Below are 20615 nucleotides of genomic sequence, written 5' to 3' on the forward strand. Positions count from 1 at the left end.
CAATCCACTTCTTTAGGCCTGGGTGGTTTCGCGCGCCTCCGTTGCCGGGAGGTACCCGTTGTGAGATCGGGTTTGGGGGTGCACACAATGCACCACTTTATCCTTCCGTAGTTGCGTCTTGTTTTTTCGCAACCAACATGCCCAATCCACTTCTTTAGGCCCAAAACTAAGTTTCTGGGTGGTTTCGCTCGATTCCCTTGCCGGGAGGTACAAGTTGTGAGATCGGGCTTTGGGATGCATAAAATGCACCACTTTGTGCTTCCGAAGTTGCGTCTTGTTTTTTCGCAACGAACATGCCCAATCCTCTTCTTTAGGCCCAATACTAAGTTTGTTTTTTGCTTTCATGTGATTCCATTGCCGGGAGGTACCGTTGTGAGATTGGGTTTTAGGGTGCATACAATGCACCACTTTATGCTACCGAAGTTGCGTCTTGTTTTTTCGCAACGAACATGCCCAATCGACTTCTTTATGCCCAAAACTATGTTTCTGGGTGGTTTTGCGCGATTCCGTTGCCGGGAGGCACCCGTTGTGAGATCAGGTTTTGGGGTGCATACAATGCACCACTTTGTGCTTCCAAAGTTGTGTCTTTTTTTTCGCAACGAACATGCCCAATCCACATCTTTAGGCCCAAAACAATGTTTCTGGGTGGTTTCGCATGATTCCGTTGCCGGGAGGTACAAGTTGTTATATCGGGTTTTGGGGTGCATAAAATGCACCACTTTGTGCTTCCGAAGTTGCGTCTTGTTTTCACAACGAACTTGCCCGATCCACTTTTTGAGGCCCAAAACTAAGTTTCTGGGTGGTTTCGCGCGATTCCATGGCCGGGAGGTACCCGTTGTGAGATCAGGTTTTGGGGCGCATACAATGCACCACTTTATGCTACCGAAGTTGCGTCTTGTTTTTTCGCAACGAACATGCCCAATCCACTTCTTTAGGCGCATAACTAAGTTTCTAGGTGGTTTCGTGCGATTCTGTAGCCGGGAGGTACAAGTTGTTATATCGGGTTTTGGGGTGCATAAAATGCACCACTTTGTGCTTCCGAAGTTGCGTCTTGTTTTCGCAACGAACTTGCCCAATCCACTTTTTGAGGCCCAAAACAAAGTTTCTGGGTGGTTTCGCGCGATTCCATTGCCGGGAGGTACCGTTGTGAGATCAGGTTTTGGGGTGCATACAATGCACCACATTGTGCTTCCGAAGTTGTGTCTTGTTTTTTCGCAACGAACATGCCCAATCGACTTCTTTAGGCCCAAAACTAAGTTTCTGGGTGGTTTTGCATGATACCGTTGCCGGGAGGTACCCGTTGTGAGATCAGGTTTTGGGGTGCAAAAATGCACCACTTTGTGCTTCCGATGTTGTGTCTTTTTTTCGCAACGAACATGCCCAATCCACTTCATTAGGCCCAAAACTAAGTTTCTGGGTGGTTTCGTGCGATTCCTTTGCCGGGTGGTACAAGTTGTGAGATCGGGTTTTGGGGTGCATAAAATGCAACACTTTGTGCGTCCGAAGTTGCGTCTTGTTTTTTTCGCTACGATCTTGCCCAATCCACTTCTTTAGGCCTGGGTGGTTTCGCGCGCCTCCGTTGCCGGGAGGTACCCGTTGTGAGATCGGGTTTTGGGGTGCACACAATGCACCACTTTATGCTTCCGTAGTTGCGTCTTGTTTTTTCGCAACGAACATGCCCAATCCACTTCTTTAGGCCCTAAACTAAGTTTCTGGGTGGTTTCGCTCGATTCCCTTGCCGGGAGGTACAAGTTGTGAGATCGGGCTTTGGGATGCATAAAATGCAACACTTTGTGCTTCCGAAGTTGTGTCTTGTTTTTTCCCAACGATCATGCCCAATCGACTTCTTTATGCCCGAAACTAAGTTTCTGGGTGGTTTCGCCCGATTCCCTTGCCGGGAGGTACAAGTTGTTATATCGGGTTTTGGGGTGCATAAAATGCACCACTTTGTGCTTCCGAAGTTGCGTCTTGTTTTTTCGCAACGAACTTGCCCAATCCACTTCTTTAGGCCCAAAACTAAGTTTCTGGGTGGTTTCGCGCGATTCCGTTGCCGGGAGGTACCCGTTGTGAGATCGGGTTTTAGGGTGCATACAATGCACCACTTTGTGCTTCCGAAGTTGTCTTTTTTTTCGCAACGAACATGCCTAATCCACTTCTTTAGGCCCAAAACTAAGTTTCTGGGTGGTTTCGTGCAATTTCGTAGCCGGGAGGTACAAGTTGTGAGATCGGGCTTTGGGATGCATAAAATGCACCACTTTGTGCTTCCGAAGTTGCGTCTTGTTTTTTCGCAACGAACATGCCCAATCCTCTTCTTTAGGCCCAATACTAAGTTTCTTTTTTGCTTTCATGTGATTCCATTGCCGGGAGGTACCCGTTGTGAGATTTGGTTTTAGGGTGCATACAATGCACCACTTTGTGCTTCCGAAGTTGTGTCTGTTTTTTTCGCAACAAACATGCCCAATCGACTTCTTTATGCCCAAAACTATGTTTCTGGGTGGTTTTGCGCGATTCCGTTGCCGGGAAGCACCCGTTGTGAGTTCTGGTTTTGGGGTGCATACAATGCACCACTTTGTGCTTCCAAAGTTGTGTCTTTTTTTTCGCAACGAACATGCCCAATCCACTTCTTTAGGCCCAAAACAATGTTTCTGGGTGGTTTTGCGCGATTCCGTTGCCGGGAGGTACAAGTTGTTATATCGGGTTTTGGGGTGCATAAAATGCACCACTTTGTGCTTCCGAAGTTGCGTCTTGTTTTCGCAACGAACTTGCCCAATCCACTTTTTGAGGCCCAAAACAAAGTTTCTGGGTGGTTTCGCGCGATTCCATTGCCGGGAGGTACCCGTTGTGAGATCAGGTTTTGGGGCGCATACAATGCACCACTTTATGCTACCGAAGTTGCGTCTTGTTTTTTCGCAACGAACATGCCCAATCCACTTCTTTAGGCCCAAAACTAAGTTTCTAGGTGGTTTCGTGCGATTCTGTAGCCGGGAGGTACAAGTTGTGAGATCGGGTTTTGGGGTGCATAAAATGCCCCACTTTGTGCTTCCAAAGTTGCGTCTTGTTTTTTCGCAACGAACATGCCCAATCCACTTCTTTAGGCCCAATACTAAGTTTCTGGGTGGTTTCACGTGATTCCATTGCCGGGAGCTACCCGTTGTGAGATCGGGTTTTAGGGTGCATACAATGCACCACTTTGTGCTTCCGAAGTTGTGTCTTTTTTTCGCAACGAAAATGCCCAATCCACTTCTTTAGGCCCAAAACTAAGTTTCTGGGTGGTTTCGCGCGATTTTGTAGCCGGGAGGTACAAGTTGTGAGATCGGGTTTTGGGGTGCATAAAATGCAACACTTTGTGCTTCCGAAGTTGCGTCTTGTTTTTTCGCTACGATCTTGCCCAATCCACTTCTTTTGTCCTGGGTGGTTTCGCGCGACTCCGTTGTCGGGAGGTACCCGTTGTGAGATCGGGTTTTGGGGTGCATACAATGCACCACTTTATCCTTCCGTAGTTGCGTCTTGTTTTTTCGCAACCAACATGCCCAATCCACTTCTTTAGGCCCAAAACTAAGTTCCTGGGTGGTTTCGCGTGATTCCCTTGCCGGGAGGTACAGGTAGTGAGATCGGGCTTTAGGGTGCATACAATGCACCACTTTGTGCTTCCGAAGTTGTGTCTTGTTTTTTCCCAACGAACATGCCCAATCGACTTCTTTATGCCGAACACTAAGTTTCTGGGTGGTTTCGCCCGATTCCCTTGCCGGGAGGTACAAGTTGTTATATCGGGTTTTGGGGTGCATAAAATGCACCACTTTGTGCTTCCGAAGTTGCGTCTTGTTTTTTCGCAACGAACTTGCCCAATCCACTTCTTTAGGCCCAAAACTAAGTTTCTGGGTGGTTTCGCGCGATTCCGTTGCCGGGAGGTACCCGTTGTGAGATCGGGTTTTAGGGTGCATACAATGCACCACTTTGTGCTTCCGAAGTTGTCTTTTTTTTCGCAACGAACATGCCCAATCCACTTCTTTAGGCCCAAAACTAAGTTTCTGGGTGGTTTCGCGCAATTTCGTAGCCGGGAGGTACAAGTTGTGAGATCGGGCTTTGGGATGCATAAAATGCACCACTTTGTGCTTCCGAAGTTGCGTCTTGTTTTTTCGCAACGAACATGCCCAATCCTCTTCTTTAGGCCCAATACTAAGTTTCTTTTTTGCTTTCATGTGATTCCATTGCCGGGAGGTACCCGTTGTGAGATTGGGTTTTAGGGTGCATACAATGCACCACTTTGTGCTTCCGAAGTTGTGTCTTGTTTTTTTCGCAACAAACATGCCCAATCGACTTCTTTATGCCCAAAACTATGTTTCTGGGTGGTTTTGCGCGATTCCGTTGCCGGGAAGCACCCGTTGTGAGTTCAGGTTTTGGGGTGCATACAATACACCACTTTGTGCTTCCAAAGTTGTGTCTTTTTTTCGCAACGAACATGCCCAATCCACTTCTTTAGGCCAAACCAATGTTTCTGGGTGGTTTCGCGCGATTCCGTTGCCGGGAGGTACAAGTTGTTATATCGGGTTTTGGGGTGCATAAAATGCACCACTTTGTGCTTCCGAAGTTGCGTCTTGTTTTCGCAACGAACTTGCCCAATCCACTTTTTGAGGCCCAAAACAAAGTTTCTGGGTGGTTTCGCGCGATTCCATTGCCGGGAGGTACCGTTGTGAGATCAGGTTTTGGGGCGCATACAATGCACCACTTTATGCTACCGTAGTTGCGTCTTGTTTTTTCGCAACGAACATGCCCAATCCACTTCTTTAGGCCCAAAACTAAGTTTCTAGGTGGTTTCGTGCGATTCTGTAGCCGGGAGGTACAAGTTGTGAGATCGGGTTTTGGGGTGAATAAAATGCCCCACTTTGTGCTTCCAAAGTTGCGTCTTGTTTTTTCGCAACGAACATGCCCAATCCACTTCTTTAGGCCCAATACTAAGTTTCTGGGTGGTTTCACGTGATTCCATTGCCGGGAGCTACCCGTTGTGAGATCGGGTTTTAGGGTGCATACAATGCACCACTTTGTGCTTCCGAAGTTGTGTCTTTTTTTCGCAACGAACATGCCCAATCCACTTCTTTAGGCCCAAAACTAAGTTTCAGGGTGGTTTCGCGCGATTTCGTAGCCGGGAGGTACAAGTTGTGAGATTGGGTTTTGGGGTGCATAAAATGCACCACTTTGTGCTTCCGAAGTTGCATCTTGTTTTCGCAACGAACTTGCCCAATCCACTTCTTTAGGCCAGGGTGGTTTCGCGCGATTCCGTTGCCTGGAGGTACCCATTGTGAGAACGGGTTTTGGGGTGCATACAATGCACCGCTTTATGCTTCCGAAGTTGCGTCTTGTTTTTTCGCAACGAACATGTCCAATCCACTTCTTTTGGTCCAAAACAATGTTTCTGGGTGGTTTCGCGCGATTCCGTTGCCGGGAGGTACAAGTTGTTATATCGGGTTTTGGGGTGCATAAAATGCACCACTTTGTGTTTCCGAAGTTGCGTCTTGTTTTTTCGCAACGAACATGCCCAATCCACTTCTTTAGGCCCAAAACTAAGTTTCTGGATATTTTCTCGTGATTCCGTTGCCGGGTGGTACAAGTTGTGAGATCGGGTTTTGGGGTGCATAAAATGCCCCACTTTGTGCTTCCAAAGTTGCGTCTTGTTTTTTTCGCAACGAACATGCCCAATCCACTTCTTTAGGCCCAATACTAAGTTTCTGGGTGGTTTCACGTGATTCCATTGCCGGGAGCTACCCGTTGTGAGATCAGGTTTTAGGGTGCATACAATGCACCACATTGTGCTTCCGAAGTTATGTCTTGTTTTTTCGCAACGAACATGCCCAATCGACTTCTTTAGGCCCAAAACTAAGTTTCTGGGTGGTTTTGCGTGATACCATTTGATGGAACCCGCTGGGGTTTTCTCCCGATCTTTCGATGAGAGTGGGGGATAACTCGATTTGAGGAGGATCGACGTTGTGCTGCCCGACTACAACACCACAAGGGCTGCGCTGCGCCTTAGCGACAGTTACACCGCCTCCAATTTGTGTTGTTCTTGCTGTGCCAAGAACAACCTTGAACCTGCAAGCAAATCGAAGAACAAGCAAGAACAAGTGGACAAGCAAACAGCACACAGACCTTGCCCAAAGGATAAATCTGATACACACGAAGTTGGGGTTCTGAATCAAGCAAATCGGGTGGTCTAATCGACACACGCGTTTACAAGGAAGTAGCAGCAGCTAAACTTACAACCAAACAAAACCCCAGTCTCAAATGGTGGCTGCTGGTGGTTTATATAGGTGGGGGAGCAGCCAAGAGGCGTGGAGGGTGTAAACCCTAACTTAAAATGGGCCCCTAGTGGGCTGAACTAGATACAAGGGCCTCAGCCCAAGACTGGAAGACTGAACGTCATTTTGGCGATTCTGCTTAGCTCCTTTGGAATTTCATCTTGAGGTTGGATCCATCTGAAAGTAGACTTCAGGAGCTTTCCAACAAGTACTCATGGGCTTCAAACAATTTTCAGAGCTAAGAGTTATGGCCTTCCGAAGTTGCCCCTTCCTGGAGGTCCGAACTGGTATGGTCCGATCTGATCATCCACACTCGCTTTCTTGTGTTTGCTCTCCCTCCAATCTGGTTCATGTCCCAAGTTCCTAAGAATAAGAAAAGCATCACAAGAATTTAGTAGTACCCCATTCATGGATGATGGTTTATGGACAGCGAGGAACGAGTTTACCTGATAATTTAGCTCTCGTGCACGAGCTCTTGTCATTGGTCCTTGCTGCGTAGTAGGCATGGGTGTATCATTGGGAGGGATGTCCTCATCACCGTTGCCGGGAGGTACCCGTTGTGAGATTGGGTTTTAGGGTGCATACAATGCACCACTTTGTGCTTCCGAAGTTGTGTCTTGTTTTTTCGCAACAAACATGCCCAATCGACTTCTTTATGCCCAAAACTATGTTTCTGGGTGGTTTTGCGCGATTCCGTTGCCGGGAAGCACCCGTTGTGAGTTCAGGTTTTGGGGTGCATACAATACACCACTTTGTGCTTCCAAAGTTGTGTCTTTTTTTCGCAACGAACATGCCCAATCCACTTCTTTAGGCCAAACCAATGTTTCTGGGTGGTTTCGCGCGATTCCGTTGCCGGGAGGTACAAGTTGTTATATCGGGTTTTGGGGTGCATAAAATGCACCACTTTGTGCTTCCGAAGTTGCGTCTTGTTTTCGCAACGAACTTGCCCAATCCACTTTTTGAGGCCCAAAACAAAGTTTCTGGGTGGTTTCGCGCGATTCCATTGCCGGGAGGTACCGTTGTGAGATCAGGTTTTGGGGCGCATACAATGCACCACTTTATGCTACCGTAGTTGCGTCTTGTTTTTTCGCAACGAACATGCCCAATCCACTTCTTTAGGCCCAAAACTAAGTTTCTAGGTGGTTTCGTGCGATTCTGTAGCCGGGAGGTACAAGTTGTGAGATCGGGTTTTGGGGTGAATAAAATGCCCCACTTTGTGCTTCCAAAGTTGCGTCTTGTTTTTTTCGCAACGAACATGCCCAATCCACTTCTTTAGGCCCAATACTAAGTTTCTGGGTGGTTTCACGTGATTCCATTGCCGGGAGCTACCCGTTGTGAGATCGGGTTTTAGGGTGCATACAATGCACCACTTTGTGCTTCCGAAGTTGTGTCTTTTTTTCGCAACGAACATGCCCAATCCACTTCTTTAGGCCCAAAACTAAGTTTCAGGGTGGTTTCGCGCGATTTCGTAGCCGGGAGGTACAAGTTGTGAGATTGGGTTTTGGGGTGCATAAAATGCACCACTTTGTGCTTCCGAAGTTGCATCTTGTTTTCGCAACGAACTTGCCCAATCCACTTCTTTAGGCCAGGGTGGTTTCGCGCGATTCCGTTGCCTGGAGGTACCCATTGTGAGAACGGGTTTTGGGGTGCATACAATGCACCGCTTTATGCTTCCGAAGTTGCGTCTTGTTTTTTCGCAACGAACATGTCCAATCCACTTCTTTTGGTCCAAAACAATGTTTCTGGGTGGTTTCGCGCGATTCCGTTGCCGGGAGGTACAAGTTGTTATATCGGGTTTTGGGGTGCATAAAATGCACCACTTTGTGTTTCCGAAGTTGCGTCTTGTTTTTTTCGCAACGAACATGCCCAATCCACTTCTTTAGGCCCAAAACTAAGTTTCTGGATATTTTCTCGTGATTCCGTTGCCGGGTGGTACAAGTTGTGAGATCGGGTTTTGGGGTGCATAAAATGCCCCACTTTGTGCTTCCAAAGTTGCGTCTTGTTTTTTTTCGCAACGAACATGCCCAATCCACTTCTTTAGGCCCAATACTAAGTTTCTGGGTGGTTTCACGTGATTCCATTGCCGGGAGCTACCCGTTGTGAGATCAGGTTTTAGGGTGCATACAATGCACCACATTGTGCTTCCGAAGTTATGTCTTGTTTTTTCGCAACGAACATGCCCAATCGACTTCTTTAGGCCCAAAACTAAGTTTCTGGGTGGTTTTGCGTGATACCATTTGATGGAACCCGCTGGGGTTTTCTCCCGATCTTTCGATGAGAGTGGGGGATAACTCGATTTGAGGAGGATCGACGTTGTGCTGCCCGACTACAACACCACAAGGGCTGCGCTGCGCCTTAGCGACAGTTACACCGCCTCCAATTTGTGTTGTTCTTGCTGTGCCAAGAACAACCTTGAACCTGCAAGCAAATCGAAGAACAAGCAAGAACAAGTGGACAAGCAAACAGCACACAGACCTTGCCCAAAGGATAAATCTGATACACACGAAGTTGGGGTTCTGAATCAAGCAAATCGGGTGGTCTAATCGACACACGCGTTTACAAGGAAGTAGCAGCAGCTAAACTTACAACCAAACAAAACCCCAGTCTCAAATGGTGGCTGCTGGTGGTTTATATAGGTGGGGGAGCAGCCAAGAGGCGTGGAGGGTGTAAACCCTAACTTAAAATGGGCCCCTAGTGGGCTGAACTAGATACAAGGGCCTCAGCCCAAGACTGGAAGACTGAACGTCATTTTGGCGATTCTGCTTAGCTCCTTTGGAATTTCATCTTGAGGTTGGATCCATCTGAAAGTAGACTTCAGGAGCTTTCCAACAAGTACTCATGGGCTTCAAACAATATTCAGAGCTAAGAGTTATGGCCTTCCGAAGTTGCCCCTTCCTGGAGGTCCGAACTGGTATGGTCCGATCTGATCATCCACACTCGCTTTCTTGTGTTTGCTCTCCCTCCAATCTGGTTCATGTCCCAAGTTCCTAAGAATAAGAAAAGCATCACAAGAATTTAGTAGTACCCCATTCATGGATGATGGTTTATGGACAGCGAGGAACGAGTTTACCTGATAATTTAGCTCTCGTGCACGAGCTCTTGTCATTGGTCCTTGCTGCGTAGTAGGCATGGGTGTATCATTGGGAGGGATGTCCTCATCACCGTTGCCGGGAGGTACCCGTTGTGAGATTGGGTTTTAGGGTGCATACAATGCACCACTTTGTGCTTCCGAAGTTGTGTCTTGTTTTTTCGCAACAAACATGCCCAATCGACTTCTTTATGCCCAAAACTATGTTTCTGGGTGGTTTTGCGCGATTCCGTTGCCGGGAAGCACCCGTTGTGAGTTCAGGTTTTGGGGTGCATACAATACACCACTTTGTGCTTCCAAAGTTGTGTCTTTTTTTCGCAACGAACATGCCCAATCCACTTCTTTAGGCCAAACCAATGTTTCTGGGTGGTTTCGCGCGATTCCGTTGCCGGGAGGTACAAGTTGTTATATCGGGTTTTGGGGTGCATAAAATGCACCACTTTGTGCTTCCGAAGTTGCGTCTTGTTTTCGCAACGAACTTGCCCAATCCACTTTTTGAGGCCCAAAACAAAGTTTCTGGGTGGTTTCGCGCGATTCCATTGCCGGGAGGTACCGTTGTGAGATCAGGTTTTGGGGCGCATACAATGCACCACTTTATGCTACCGTAGTTGCGTCTTGTTTTTTCGCAACGAACATGCCCAATCCACTTCTTTAGGCCCAAAACTAAGTTTCTAGGTGGTTTCGTGCGATTCTGTAGCCGGGAGGTACAAGTTGTGAGATCGGGTTTTGGGGTGAATAAAATGCCCCACTTTGTGCTTCCAAAGTTGCGTCTTGTTTTTTCGCAACGAACATGCCCAATCCACTTCTTTAGGCCCAATACTAAGTTTCTGGGTGGTTTCACGTGATTCCATTGCCGGGAGCTACCCGTTGTGAGATCGGGTTTTAGGGTGCATACAATGCACCACTTTGTGCTTCCGAAGTTGTGTCTTTTTTTCGCAACGAACATGCCCAATCCACTTCTTTAGGCCCAAAACTAAGTTTCAGGGTGGTTTCGCGCGATTTCGTAGCCGGGAGGTACAAGTTGTGAGATTGGGTTTTGGGGTGCATAAAATGCACCACTTTGTGCTTCCGAAGTTGCATCTTGTTTTCGCAACGAACTTGCCCAATCCACTTCTTTAGGCCAGGGTGGTTTCGCGCGATTCCGTTGCCTGGAGGTACCCATTGTGAGAACGGGTTTTGGGGTGCATACAATGCACCGCTTTATGCTTCCGAAGTTGCGTCTTGTTTTTTCGCAACGAACATGTCCAATCCACTTCTTTTGGTCCAAAACAATGTTTCTGGGTGGTTTCGCGCGATTCCGTTGCCGGGAGGTACAAGTTGTTATATCGGGTTTTGGGGTGCATAAAATGCACCACTTTGTGTTTCCGAAGTTGCGTCTTGTTTTTTCGCAACGAACATGCCCAATCCACTTCTTTAGGCCCAAAACTAAGTTTCTGGATATTTTCTCGTGATTCCGTTGCCGGGTGGTACAAGTTGTGAGATCGGGTTTTGGGGTGCATAAAATGCCCCACTTTGTGCTTCCAAAGTTGCGTCTTGTTTTTTTCGCAACGAACATGCCCAATCCACTTCTTTAGGCCCAATACTAAGTTTCTGGGTGGTTTCACGTGATTCCATTGCCGGGAGCTACCCGTTGTGAGATCAGGTTTTAGGGTGCATACAATGCACCACATTGTGCTTCCGAAGTTATGTCTTGTTTTTTTCGCAACGAACATGCCCAATCGACTTCTTTAGGCCCAAAACTAAGTTTCTGGGTGGTTTTGCGTGATACCGTTTGATGGAACCCGCTGGGGTTTTCTCCCGATCTTTCGATGAGAGTGGGGGATAACTCGATTTGAGGAGGATCGACGTTGTGCTGCCCGACTACAACACCACAAGGGCTGCGCTGCGCCTTAGCGACAGTTACACCGCCTCCAATTTGTGTTGTTCTTGCTGTGCCAAGAACAACCTTGAACCTGCAAGCAAATCGAAGAACAAGCAAGAACAAGTGGACAAGCAAACAGCACACAGACCTTGCCCAAAGGATAAATCTGATACACACGAAGTTGGGGTTCTGAATCAAGCAAATCGGGTGGTCTAATCGACACACGTGTTTACAAGGAAGTAGCAGCAGCTAAACTTACAACCAAACAAAACCCCAGTCTCAAATGGTGGCTGCTGGTGGTTTATATAGGTGGGGGAGCAGCCAAGAGGCGTGGAGGGTGTAAACCCTAACTTAAAATGGGCCCCTAGTGGGCTGAACTAGATACAAGGGCCTCAGCCCAAGACTGGAAGACTGAACGTCATTTTGGCGATTCTGCTTAGCTCCTTTGGAATTTCATCTTGAGGTTGGATCCATCTGAAAGTAGACTTCAGGAGCTTTCCAACAAGTACTCATGGGCTTCAAACAATATTCAGAGCTAAGAGTTATGGCCTTCCGAAGTTGCCCCTTCCTGGAGGTCCGAACTGGTATGGTCCGATCTGATCATCCACACTCGCTTTCTTGTGTTTGCTCTCCCTCCAATCTGGTTCATGTCCCAAGTTCCTAAGAATAAGAAAAGCATCACAAGAATTTAGTAGTACCCCATTCATGGATGATGGTTTATGGACAGCGAGGAACGAGTTTACCTGATAATTTAGCTCTCGTGCACGAGCTCTTGTCATTGGTCCTTGCTGCGTAGTAGGCATGGGTGTATCATTGGGAGGGATGTCCTCATCACCGTTGCCGGGAGGTACCCGTTGTGAGATCAGGTTTTGGGGTGCAAAAAATGCACCACTTTGTGCTTCCGAAGTTGTGTCTTTTTTTCGCAACGAACATGCCCAATCCACTTCATTAGGCCCAAAACTAAGTTTCTGGGTGGTTTCGTGCGATTCCTTTGCCGGGTGGTACAAGTTGTGAGATCGGGTTTTGGGGTGCATAAATTGCAACACTTTGTGCGTCCGAAGTTGCATCTTGTTTTTTCGCTACGATCTTGCCCAATCCACTTCTTTAGGCCTGGGTGGTTTCGCGCGCCTCCGTTGCCGGGAGGTACCCGTTGTGAGATCGGGTTTTGGGGTGCACACAATGCACCACTTTATGCTTCCGTAGTTGCGTCTTGTTTTTTCGCAACGAACATGCCCAATCCACTTCTTTAGGCCCTAAACTAAGTTTCTAGGTGGTTTCGCTCGATTCCCTTGCCGGGAGGTACAAGTTGTGAGATCGGGCTTTGGGATGCATAAAATGCACCACTTTGTGCTTCCGAAGTTGCGTCTTGTTTTTTCGCAACGAACATGCCCAATCCTCTTCTTTAGGCCCAATACTAAGTTTCTTTTTTGCTTTCATGTGATTCCATTGCCGGGAGGTACCCGTTGTAAGATTTGGTTTTAGGGTGCATACAATGCACCACTTTGTGCTTCCGAAGTTGTGTCTTGTTTTTTCGCAACAAACATGCCCAATCGACTTCTTTATGCCCAAAACTATGTTTCTGGGTGGTTTTGCGCGATTCCGTTGCCGGGAAGCACCCGTTGTGAGTTCAGGTTTTGGGGTGCATACAATGCACCACTTTGTGCTTCCAAAGTTGTGTCTTTTTTTTTGCAACGAACATGCCCAATCCACTTCTTTAGGCCCAAAACAATGTTTCTGGGTGGTTTCGCGCGATTCCGTTGCCGGGAGGTACAAGTTGTTATATCGGGTTTTGGGGTGCATAAAATGCACCACTTTGTGCTTCCGAAGTTGTGTCTTGTTTTCGCAACAAACTTGCCCAATCCACTTTTTGAGGCCCAAAACAAAGTTTCTGGGTGGTTTCACGCGATTCCATTGCCGGGGGGTACCCGTTGTGAGATCAGATTTTGGGGCGCATACAATGCACCACTTTATGCTACCGAAGTTGCGTCTTGTTTTTTCGCAACGAACATGCCCAATCCACTTCTTTAGGCCCAAAACTAAGTTTCTAGGTGGTTTCGTGCGATTCTGTAGCCGGGAGGTACAAGTTGTGAGATCGGGTTTTGGGGTGCATAAAATGCCCCACTTTGTGCTTCCCAAGTTGGGTCTTGTTTTTTTCGCAACGAACATGCCCAATCCACTTCTTTAGGCCCAATACTAAGTTTCTGGGTGGTTTCACGTGATTCCATTGCCGGGAGCTACCCGTTGTGAGATCGGGTTTTAGGGTGCATAAAATGCACCACTTTGTGCTTCCGAAGTTGTGTCTTTTTTTCGCAACGAACATGCCCAATCCACTTCTTTAGGCCCAAAACTAAGTTTCTGGGTGGTTTCGCGCGATTTTGTAGCCGGGAGGTACAAGTTGTGAGATTGGGTTTTGGGGTGCATAAAATGCACCACTTTGTGCTTCCGAAGTTGCATCTTGTTTTCGCAACGAACTTGCCCAATCCACTTCTTTAGGCCTGGGTGGTTTCGCGCAATTCCGTTGCCTGGAGGTACCCATTGTGAGAACGGGTTTTGGGGTGCATACAATGCACCGCTTTATGCTTCCGAAGTTGCGTCTTGTTTTTTCGCAACGAACATGTCCAATCCACTTCTTTTGGCCCAAAACAATGTTTCTGGGTGGTTTCGCGCGATTCCGTTGCCGGGAGGTACAAGTTGTTATATCGGGTTTTGGGGTGCATAAAATGCACCACTTTGTGTTTCCGAAGTTGCGTCTTGTTTTTTCGCAACGAACATGCTCAATCCACTTCTTTAGGCCCAAAACTAAGTTTCTGGGTATTTTCTCGTGATTCCGTTGCCGGGTGGTACAAGTTGTGAGATCGGGTTTTGGGGTGCATAAAATGCCCCACTTTGTGCTTCCAAAGTTGCGTCTTGTTTTTTCGCAACGAACATGCCCAATCCACTTCTTTAGGCCCAATACTAAGTTTCAGGGTGGTTTCACGTGATTCCATTGTCGGGAGCTACCCGTTGTGAGATCGGGTTTTTGGGTGCATACAATGCACCACATTGTGCTTCCGAAGTTGTGTCTTGTTTTTTTCGCAACGAACATGCCCAATCGACTTCTTTAGGCCCAAAACTAAGTTTCTGTGTGGTTTTGCGTGATACCGTTGCCGGGAGGTACCCGTTGTGAGATCAGGTTTTGGGGTGCAAAAAATGCACCACTTTGTGCTTCCGAAGATGTGTTTTTTTTTCGCAACGAACATGCCCAATCCACTTCATTAGGCCCAAAACTAAGTTTCTGGGTGGTTTCGTGCGATTCCTTTGCCGGGTGGTACAAGTTGTGAGATCGGGTTTTGGGGTGCATAAAATGCAACACTTTGTGCTTCCGAAGTTGTGTCTTGTTTTTTCGCAACGAACATGCCCAATCGACTTCTTTAGGCCCAAAACTAAGTTTCTGGGTGGTTTTGCGTGATACCGTTGCCGGGAGGTACCCGTTGTGAGATCAGGTTTTGGGGTGCAAAAAATGCACCACTTTGTGCGTCCGAAGTTACGTCTTGTTTTTTCGCAACGAACATGCCCAATCCACTTCTTTAGGCCCAAAACTAAGTTTCTAGGTGGTTTCGTGCGATTCTGTAGCCGGGAGGTACAAGTTGTGAGATCGGGTTTTGGGGTGCATAAAATGCCCCACTTTGTGCTTCCCAAGTTGGGTCTTGTTTTTTTCGCAACGAACATGCCCAATCCACTTCTTTAGGCCCAATACTAAGTTTCTGGGTGGTTTCACGTGATTCCATTGCCGGGAGCTACCCGTTGTGAGATCGGGTTTTAGGGTGCATACAATGCACCACTTTGTGCTTCCGAAGTTGTGTCTTTTTTTCGCAACGAACATGCCCAATCCACTTCTTTAGGCCCAAAACTAAGTTTCTGGGTGGTTTCGCGCGATTTTGTAGCCGGGAGGTACAAGTTGTGAGATTGGGTTTTGGGGTGCATAAAATGCACCACTTTGTGCTTCCGAAGTTGCATCTTGTTTTCGCAACGAACTTGCCCAATCCACTTCTTTAGGCCTGGGTGGTTTCGCGCGATTCCGTTGCCTGGAGGTACCCATTGTGAGAACGGGTTTTGGGGTGCATACAATGCACCGCTTTATGCTTCCGAAGTTGCGTCTTGTTTTTTCGCAACGAACATGTCCAATCCACTTCTTTTGGCCCAAAACAATGTTTCTGGGTGGTTTCGCGCGATTCCGTTGCCGGGAGGTACAAGTTGTTATATCGGGTTTTGGGGTGCATAAAATGCACCACTTTGTGTTTCCGAAGTTGCGTCTTGTTTTTTCGCAACGAACATGCCCAATCCACTTCTTTAGGCCCAAAACTAAGTTTCTGGGTATTTTCTCGTGATTCCGTTGCCGGGTGGTACAAGTTGTGAGATCGGGTTTTGGGGTGCATAAAATGCCCCACTTTGTGCTTCCAAAGTTGCGTCTTGTTTTTTCGCAACGAACATGCCCAATCCACTTCTTTAGGCCCAATACTAAGTTTCTGGGTGGTTTCACGTGATTCCATTGCCGGGAGCTACCCGTTGTGAGATCGGGTTTTTGGGTCCATACAATGCACCACATTGTGCTTCCGAAGTTGTGTCTTGTTTTTTCGCAACGAACATGCCCAATCGACTTCTTTAGGCCCAAAACTAAGTTTCTGGGTGGTTTTGCGTGATACCGTTGCCGGGAGGTACCCGTTGTGAGATCAGGTTTTGGGGTGCAAAAAATGCACCACTTTGTGCTTCCGAAGATGTGTCTTTTTTTTCGCAACGAACATGCCCAATCCACTTCATTAGGCCCAAAACTAAGTTTCTGGGTGGTTTCGTGTGATTCCTTTGCCGGGTGGTACAAGTTGTGAGATCGGGTTTTGGGGTGCATAAAATGCAACACTTTGTGCTTCCGAAGTTGTGTCTTGTTTTTTCGCAACGAACATGCCCAATCGACTTCTTTAGGCCCAAAACTAAGTTTCTGGGTGGTTTTGCGTGATACCGCTGCCGGGAGGTACCCGTTGTGAGATCAGGTTTTGGGGTGCAAAAAATGCACCACTTTGTGCTTCCGAAGTTGTGTCTTTTTTTCGCAACGAACATGCCCAATCCACTTCATTAGGCCCAAAACTAAGTTTCTGGGTGGTTTCGTGCGATTCCTTTGCCGGGTGGTACAAGTTGTGAGATCGGGTTTTGGGGTGCATAAATTGCAACACTTTGTGCGTGCGAAGTTGCTTCTTGTTTTTTCGCTACGATCTTGCCCAATCCACTTCTTTAGGCCTGGGTGGTTTCGCGCGCCTCCGTTGCCGGGAGGTACCCGTTGTGAGATCGGGTTTTGGGGTGCACACAATGCACCACTTTATGCTTTCGTAGTTGCCTCTTGTTTTTTTCGCAACGAACATGCCCAATCCACTTCTTTAGGCCCTAAACTAAGTTTCTGGGTGGTTTCGCTCGATTCCCTTGCCGGGGGGTACAAGTTGTGAGATCGGGCTTTGGGATGCATAAAATGCACCACTTTGTGCTTCCGAAGTTGCGTCTTGTTTTTTCGCAACGAACATGCCCAATCCTCTTCTTTAGGCCCAATACTAAGTTTCTTTTTTGCTTTCATGTGATTCCATTGCCGGGAGGTACCCGTTGTGAGATTTGGTTTTAGGGTGCATACAATGCACCACTTTGTGCTTCCGAAGTTGTGTCTTGTTTTTTCGCAACAAACATGCCCAATCGACTTCTTTATGCCCAAAACTATGTTTCTGGGTGGTTTTGCACGATTCCGTTGCCGGGAAGCACCCGTTGTGAGTTCAGGTTTTGGGGTGCATACAATGCACCACTTTGTGCTTCCAAAGTTGTGTCTTTTTTTTCGCAACGAACATGCCCAATCCACTTCTTTAGGCCCAAAACAATGTTTCTGGGTGGTTTCGCGCGATTCCGTTGCCGGGAGGTACAAGTTGTTATATCGGGTTTTGGGGTGCATAAAATGCACCACTTTGTGCTTCCGAAGTTGTGTCTTGTTTTCGCAACGAACTTGCCCAATCCACTTTTTGAGGCCCAAAACAAAGTTTCTGGGTGGTTTCGCGCGATTCCATTGCCGGGAGGTACCCGTTGTGAGATCAGGTTTTGGGGCGCATACAATGCACCACTTTATGCTACCGAAGTTGCGTCTTGTTTTTTCGCAACGAACATGCCCAATCCACTTCTTTAGGCCCAAAACTAAGTTTCTAGGTGGTTTCGTGCGATTCTGTAGCCGGGAGGTACAAGTTGTGAGATCGGGTTTTGGGGTGCATAAAATGCCCCAATTTGTGCTTCCCAAGTTGGGTCTTGTTTTTTCGCAACGAACATGCCCAATCCACTTCTTTAGGCCCAATACTAAGTTTCTGGGTGGTTTCACGTGATTCCATTGCCGGGAGCTACCCGTTGTGAGATCGGGTTTTAGGGTGCATACAATGCACCACTTTGTGCTTCCGAAGTTGTGTCTTTTTTTCGCAACGAACATGCCCAATCCACTTCTTTAGGCCCAAAACTAAGTTTCTGGGTGGTTTCGCGCGATTTTGTAGCCGGGAGGTACAACTTGTGAGATTGGGTTTTGGGGTGCATAAAATGCACCACTTTGTGCTTCCGAAGTTGTGTCTTGTTTTCGCAACGAACTTGCCCAATCCACTTTTTGAGGCCCAAAACAAAGTTTCTGGGTGGTTTCGCGCGATTCCATTGCCGGGAGGTACCCGTTGTGAGATCAGGTTTTGGGGCGCATACAATGCACCACTTTATGCTACCGAAGTTGCGTCTTCTTTTTTCGCAACGAACATGCCCAATCCACTTCTTTAGGCCCAAAACTAAGTTTCTAGGTGGTTTCGTGCGATTCTGTAGCCGGGAGGTACAAGTTGTGAGATCGGGTTTTGGGGTGCATAAAATGCCCCAATTTGTGCTTCCCAAGTTGTGTCTTGTTTTTTCGCAACGAACATGCCCAATCGACTTCTTTAGGCCCAAAACTAAGTTTCTGGGTGGTTTTGCGTGATACCGTTGCCGGGAGGTACCCGTTGTGAGATCAGGTTTTGGGGTGCAAAAAATGCACCACTTTGTGCTTCCGAAGATGTGTCTTTTTTTCGCAACGAACATGCCCAATCCACTTCATTAGGCCCAAAACTAAGTTTCTGGGTGATTTCGTGCGATTCCTTTGCCGGGTGGTACAAGTTGTGAGATCGGGTTTTGGGGTGCATAAAATGCAACACTTTGTGCTTCCGAAGTTGTGTCTTGTTTTTTTCGCAACGAACATGCCCAATCGACTTCTTTAGGCCCAAAACTAAGTTTCTGGGTGGTTTTGCATGATACCGTTGCCGGGAGGTACCCGTTGTGAGATCAGGTTTTCGGGTGCAAAAAATGCACCACTTTGTGCTTCCGAAGTTGTGTCTTTTTTTTGCAATGAACATGCCCAATCCAACTCATTAGGCCCAAAACTAAGTTTCTGGGTGGTTTCGTGCGATTCCGTTGCCGGGTGGTATAAGTTGTGAGATCGGGTTTTGGGGTGCATAAAATGCAACACTTTGTGCTTCCGAAGTTGCGTCTTGTTTTTTCGCTACGATCTTGCCCAATCCACTTCTTTTAGGCCTGGGTGGTTTCGCGCGACTCTGTTGTTGGGAGGTACCCGTTGTGAGATCGGGTTTTGGGGTGCATACAGTGCACCACTTTATGCTTCCGAAGTTGCGTCTTGTTTTTTCGCAACCAACATGCCCAATCCACTTCTTTAGGCCCAAAACTAAGTTTCTGGGTGGTTTCGCGCGATTCCCTTGCCGGGAGGTATAAGTTGTGAGATCGGGCTTTAGGGTGCATACAATGCACCACTTTGTGCTTCCGAAGTTGTGTCTTGTTTTTTCCCAACGAACATGCCCAATCGACTTCTTTATGCCCAAAACTAAGTTTCTGGGTGGTTTCGCGCGATCCCCTTGCCGGGAGGTACAAGTTGTTATATCGGGTTTTGGGGTGCATAAAATGCACCACTTTGTGCTTCCGAAGTTGCGTCTTGTTTTTTCGCAACGAACTTGCCCAATCCACTTCTTTAGGCCCAAAACTAAGTTTCTGGGTGGTTTCGCGCGATTTCGTTGCCGGGAGGTACCCGTTGTGAGATCGGGTTTTAGGGTGCATATAATGCACCACTTTGTGCTTCCGAAGTTGTGTCTTTTTTTCGCAACGAACATGCCCAATCCACTTCATTAGGCCCAAAACTAAGTTTCTGGGTGGTTTTGTGTGATTCCGTTGCCGGGTGGTACAAGTTGTGAGATCGGGTTTTGGGGTGCATAAAATGCAACACTTTGTGCTTCCGAAGTTGCGTCTTGTTTTTTCGCTACGATCTTGCCCAATCCACTTCTTTAGGCCTGGGTGGTTTGGCGCGCCTCCGTTGCCGGGAGGTACCCGTTGTGAGATCGGGTTTTGGGGTGCACACAATGGACCACTTTATGCTTCCGTAGTTGCGTCTTGTTTTTTCGCAACCAACATGCCCAATCCACTTCTTTAGGCCCAAAACTAAGTTTCTGGGTGGTTTCGCTCGATTCCCTTGCCGGGAGGTACAAGTTGTGAGATCGGGCTTTGGGATGCATAAAATGCACCACTTTGTGCTTCCGAAGTTGCGTCTTGTTTTTACGCAACGAACTTGCCCAATCCACTTCTTTAGGCCCAATACTAAGTTTCTGGTGGTTTCGCGCGATTTTGTAGCCGGGAGGTACAAGTTGTGAGATTGGGTTTTGGGGTGCATAAAATGCACCACTTTGTGCTTCCGAAGTTGCATCTTGTTTTCGCAACGAACTTGCCCAATCCACTTCTTTAGGCCTGGGTGGTTTCGCGCGATTCCGTTGCCTGGAGGTACCCATTGTGAGAACGGGTTTTGGGGTGCATACAATGCACCGCTTTATGCTTCCGAAGTTGCGTCTTGTTTTTTCGCAACGAACATGTCCAATCCACTTCTTCTGGCCCAAAACAATGTTTCTGGGTGGTTTCGCGCGATTCCGTTGCCGGGAGGTACAAGTTGTTATATCGGGTTTTGGGGTGCATAAAATGCACCACTTTGTGTTTCCGAAGTTGCGTCTTGTTTTTTCGCAACGAACATGCCCAATCCACTTCTTTAGGACCAAAACTAAGTTTCTGGGTATTTTCTCGTGATTCCGTTGCCGGGTGGTACAAGTTGTGAGATCGGGTTTTGGGGTGCATAAAATGCCCCACTTTGTGCTTCCAAAGTTGCGTCTTGTTTTTTCGCAACGAACATGCCCAATCCACTTCTTTAGGCCCAATACTAAGTTTCAGGGTGGTTTCACGTGATTCCATTGTCGGGAGCTACCCGTTGTGAGATCGGGTTTTTGGGTGCATACAATGCACCACATTGTGCTTCCGAAGTTGTGTCTTGTTT

Source organism: Panicum virgatum, chromosome 3K, assembly GCF_016808335.1.
Source record: "Panicum virgatum strain AP13 chromosome 3K, P.virgatum_v5, whole genome shotgun sequence".
NCBI lineage: Eukaryota > Viridiplantae > Streptophyta > Magnoliopsida > Poales > Poaceae > Panicum > Panicum virgatum.